At 44.4% G+C, this 5,275-nt stretch overlaps 1 protein-coding gene across 3 annotated transcripts in view; it reads right to left on the bottom strand.

Annotated features, from left to right (window-relative positions):
• The window catches only part of hivep2a (HIVEP zinc finger 2a), a 111,412-nt gene extending 107,342 nt beyond the window's left edge, over positions 1-4,070 (bottom strand). For 2 of the 3 annotated variants that reach the window (XM_032542728.1, XM_032542729.1), the window contains exon 1: positions 3,611-4,070. The gene's annotated coding sequence lies outside the window, so the exon portion shown is untranslated. Of the gene's footprint in view, positions 1-3,090; positions 3,351-3,610 lie in introns of those variants that run through there. The other variant, XM_032542733.1, reaches the window with a different exon arrangement.
• Between the last annotated feature and the right edge of the window lie 1,205 nt (positions 4,071-5,275).

The raw sequence follows: 5,275 nt of genomic DNA, 5'->3' as shown, positions 1-5,275 counted from the left end.
TGTTGACTGTAATCTTCTTGTTGTTGTTGTTTTTTAGGGAGACAATTCTAAGATTTTCCAGGGACAACGGATAAAAATGAGCCTTTTGGCTAATTCTGGTGCATTTACAGCAATGTTAATTAATGTCCACTGTCCCTGTATAATAAATTAATAAATCAAATTAAATCGCAGACACTGCATTGGAGAGTAACATTTGGAACTGTTACGGCTCTAGCTGTAAAGTTTAACTTTGGCTGTGTCTCATTCTCCTGAGCGATGCAGCTTTACAAGTTAACCCTAACCCCCAAACCCTGAATTCAGATCGTATAAGAAACAAGATTTTTAGCAGTCAGATCTTGTTTCTTATACGATCTGAATTCTACGATCTTTCTTTTGCTAAATTCCGCCATGACTTTACCCTCTAACATCCTTTTGAAATAGTTTTTCAGGCAATTTTTTGTAATCTTGTAACCAAGATTTACAAGATACCTTTTACAGGTTTTTTTGTTGTATATACAGTAAATTACAGCAATTACTTGTTAACAGGAAAACAACAATCAATTGCAATCTTGTTTACAACGTGATCTTGTATTCTATCGAAATGACAGAAGTTACCTGGCAACTCGAGCTGCGAGTACATACGCAGGTGTTGATACTACACAATCCAACATGTTGTTGTAGAACATTGTTAGAGTTCTTTTACTCCTCCTGTGTTACTCTAACTATGTTATGTGACTAGAAAAAAATAGATGCATCTGATCCCCCCCTCTCTCCTTTTTTAGGTGGCAGAAGTGAAAATCATTCAACATTTGCTGTGTTTTCAGTTTCAGAATGATGAAGGCAGTCGGAAAACAATTACAAAGCAGGATGTACAGGAGGATTCGGTTTCTCTGCAACTATCACGTTCTCCCAAAGGACGTACGGATCTCTGGGCATTCGATTGTCAAATTGAAAAAATAGCACAAACCCCTCAGAAGGTTTGGCTCCGCCGCTGACCCAGAGCTAACAGCAATCTGATCATTTCTGTGTATTAACCATAGGCGTAGATTTTGGGGGGGAGATGCTGGGGACACGTCCCCCAATATTTAAAAGAAGGAGATTTGTCACCCTCAAAAAATGTGAAAGGCAAGGCAGCTTTATTTGCATCACGCATTGCAGCAACAGGGCAATCCAAAGCTCATTAAAAAGCATTTAAAACTATTTTAAAATATAAAGGAGACGAGATTTTAGGACAATAGTGTGGGACAACGTGTAAGCCGTCACTTTATACACGCAATCCACCCGCAGTCATTGTTCCCAGAACGGGCCGGTCTTACTTTTTAAATTTCAATACAACCAACTCCCCAAACGATGTGTTCAGGGGGCTGAAAAAATGTACGGAAAACAAGGACTATGTCTACTTGTGCAACATCAGGGGAGGGAACAATGCAGCTGGGATTTCTTGTGGTTTTTAAACGTCACGTATTTTATGTCGGTTTAAACTTTAAAGCTTATGGATTTTATGATTCCTAAACACGTGTGATGCTTTGAATATGCAGAAAGCTTTGAACAATACAGGAGAATAATTAATAACAATAATGAACGGCATGAAACGGCATGAATTGTTGCCTGAAATTTCTTAAGAATGCAGGAAATAAAATGTTTGATGCTCAAAATGTTCTGGTGGGGGGGCGACGACCCCGAGACCCCCCCAGGTTATGTGCTCCCTCCCACCCCCATGTTGAAACCATACACACGCCCTTTAATATTTTAACAGAACGCGATTCCCAGATGTAATTAACTGTGGGAAAATGAACAACGTGCCTGTTTTACTGGATGTACAGGACTTTGTTGGATATCACTAATGCTAGCCAACGTAGTGAGCTACTCACAACACGTTATCCTAAATTATTAACCACCACTAGGATTTGCGACTGTCAAGAAAAAAGTGTTGAAAAGCCTTAAAGGTCCCATGGCGGGAACATTTCATATTATGAGTTTTTTTTTTTTACATTAATATGAGTTCCCCCCATCCTGCCTATGGCCCCCCAGTGGTTTGAAATGGTGATAGGTGTAAACCGAGCCCTGGGTGTCCTGCTCTGCCTTTGAGAAAATGAAAGCTCAGATGGGCCTCCCCTTTCTCTGCTTTGACCGCCAGGAGAATTTGGCCCGACCATGAGAGAGAGACATCATGACTTTCAAACGAGCAAAGTGGTGGTTGGTCAAAGCCAAAGTCTGTCTATCTATCTATCTATCTACCTATCTCTCTCTCTATCTATATCCAAGGGCGTAACTTTGGGTTCAACATTGAGGAGGTTGAGATCTCCAACTATCTAGGGAGGTCCCGGGACATGTCTGCATGTATTGAAAAAAGCATCAAAAACATTAAAAAGTGTCAATAAAAAACCTCAAAAAAAGCAAGAAAACCTAAAAGAATAGTGGGAAAAAACCCTAGTTACATCTATCTATCTATCTATCTATCTATGCATCTGTCTATGAGTGTGTGCGACCCTAACCTTTGACCTCTGACCTCACTGAGCTTCCCCACAGAAATAAGGAGCGGACCCCAGGATTGTGACTTGCAGCAACGTGCTTATAATTCAAATGCTAAGGTTGGGTGTCTGTGGAAATGCAGAGATGAAAACACTGAGATATTTTCCAGGAGTCTCATCTGCAGGTAGGAAGCGACAGAGCAGGGCCCTGGCCGTGCGTCGGAGTCCCCCCTTCACCCCGGCCGGGCCCCTCTCTAGACGGCAACACGTCATGGAACATTCCCGGAACCAGCCAGCGCACCACCCACCATCTCTCTCTCTCTCTCTCTCTCTCTCTCTCTCTCTCTCTCTCTCTCTCTCTCTCTCTCTCTCTCATGCACAGACACACACAAATAGAGGAAGCAAACGATGAGCATATGAGATAAAGTCACTTCCTTATAAAAAAAAAGAACTCCTGTAAACAGTTTTAGTCTAGGCTATAGGAGAGTCACTCTACAACACACAAACACACACACACACACACACACACACGCTGTAGCAACAAGCCTCCATTTAAATACCTACATGTCACACTCGTATTGTAGCGGCAACAAGGAAATAGCAGAGATAGAGCTAAGGTCACAGCCCATAGGCTACTCACTTTTGAAAACTCCACAGCCACTATAGGCTGGATAATACCGGGGTTGGCAAGTCAACTTCACCGCCTCAAATCCACCCCGATGCAGGCAGATTTGGCTCATTGCTGCACAACGCACACATGGCAGAGAGAAGAAAAAAAAATCAAACCATGACACCTTTACCCGAGCTTGCACTTTCACCGCTTCATATCCACGAACACTCCCCCCTGTCCCTCCGGTTCTCTCTCCCCGGCCCTTTTGCAGCCAGCCTGGCCGTGCAGGCTACTGAAAATTCCTCAGGATATTACGCAACCCGGGTAATCTGCATGCAATGCAATGCGTGCCCGGGGTATTCCCCCTGCCCCTGCATAGCCTTGCCCTTATAAGCTAAACAAAAAAAAAGATCAAGTGGCCGTGAAAAACAGCCAATAACGTCCGCCATGGCGCAGAAAAGCCCAGCTGTCACGGTGTTATGTGTGAGAATATATGTGTATAGGAAGGTTTGGTTGTTGTTGTTTTTCTGTATCTCCCGGCAGCGCTTACCTTCCGTCTGCGCTCCAGCTGCGCGTCTCCGCGCGATAATGACAACAAGCAACCCCCGGTGACAGGAGATCCGATTCCGAGCGGGCTTGACACCTCGCTGGATGTCCGTTAGAAACAGCCCGGAGAGCAGTTGTTAGAAATCCACACGAGTCGAAGGGGAAGCGGTGGAAAACGTCGCCGACGGAAGGAAAAAGTTGCGCGTAAAAATGGAAGGAATCCTTTCCGACCGGGTTCCTGCTGCCGGAGCTCCTCTAGCCTACTGCAGTCAGACAGCCAGTAAATGTGTGCGTCTGACTGTGTTATGATGAGTGTGTAGGTTATGTGTGTGCGCGTGAGAGGGTGAAATCAGGAGACACACTCGCGCACACACACACACACACACACTCGTTCGCTCACGGGGGTTATTCCAAACGCCACTTCCCAGAATAGCAGCAGAGAGGAGAGGGAGAGAGAGAGAGAGAGTGAAAGAAACGGAGTGGCAGAGAGCGAGGAAGAGAGAGGGCGTGTGTGTGTGTGTGTGTGTGTGTGTGCGTGCGCGAGTGTGACGTCGTCGGATCCCCCAGCGCGCAACCAGGGCAGAGGGAGGGGAGGAGGAGCAGTGGCCGAAGAGGAGGCTCTGTCTGCCGGCAGAGAGAGAGAGCCGGATTCCCCGGTCACCTCTGGAGCGATGTGTCTGTCTGCCCGTCTGTCTGTCACGCTGCCTTGTTTCCGCCTGTCTATCTGTGCATTCAGCCATAGGCCCAAGGTGATTACCAGAATTGAGTAAATAGGCTAAACACAGCATAAGCTACAGTTTTGCAGCACAAAATGATTTTATGAATATGGTCAACTGCAGCTGCAGATATACATAGGCTCTTTGTTTTCCCTGTAAATAAATAACTAACACAATGTCAAACCCTATTATTCATAATAGTCATCATCATGATTGCCATATTTATTGTTGCTGAATTCAATTACCTCACTTATCATTGCATAATTAAAATCTACAAACTGATGGTTAATCTTTTAACACCCACCCACCGAATGATGCATGATCATAGTACTAAGCCTATAATTCATTTATTTGGGCACGGGGCATTGCCTATGTTGACTGGTTGGAAATCAAACTTTATTAAGTTCCAAATTCAAAGTTATACACGTTAGTGTGCATTGGATCTGGATTATTTTGTGACGAGGCATTCTTATTGAAAATGGGACTCTGACCAAAAAGATGAGTGTCGTATATATCAGTACATTCCTAGTCTATATTTATATTCATGTAACTTTTCATAGCACCAGAGAAGAAAGTTGGCGGCTGGCGTTCCATATAAAACGGATGGGAATAACCAAATGTGTGAAACATGTTTCCATAGAATTTAGGTATTTATTTAGGTGAGTGCACTTTTTTGCCATATTAAATGTGCGATAGTCTATATCCACGGCACTCCACGTCCTTGCTCTGTTGTGCCTGGAAATTCAGCCGGATGTCCCTCTCTTTGTTACCTTCCTCTTTCTCTGTGTCGGCGTTCTAACCCCCGGTGGATTTCTGAGGACTATGGTTACCTGGTCCTCAGGTCTCTGCAGGGTAAATCCAGACAGCTAGCTAGACTATCTGTCCAATCTGAGGACTATGGTTACCTGGTCCTCAGGTCTCTGTAGGGTAAATCTAGACAGCTAGCTAGGCTA

This window comes from Etheostoma spectabile, chromosome 18, assembly GCF_008692095.1.
Source record: "Etheostoma spectabile isolate EspeVRDwgs_2016 chromosome 18, UIUC_Espe_1.0, whole genome shotgun sequence".
NCBI classification, from domain to species: domain Eukaryota; kingdom Metazoa; phylum Chordata; class Actinopteri; order Perciformes; family Percidae; genus Etheostoma; species Etheostoma spectabile.
This window is presented reverse-complemented; position numbering and strand designations above follow the sequence as displayed.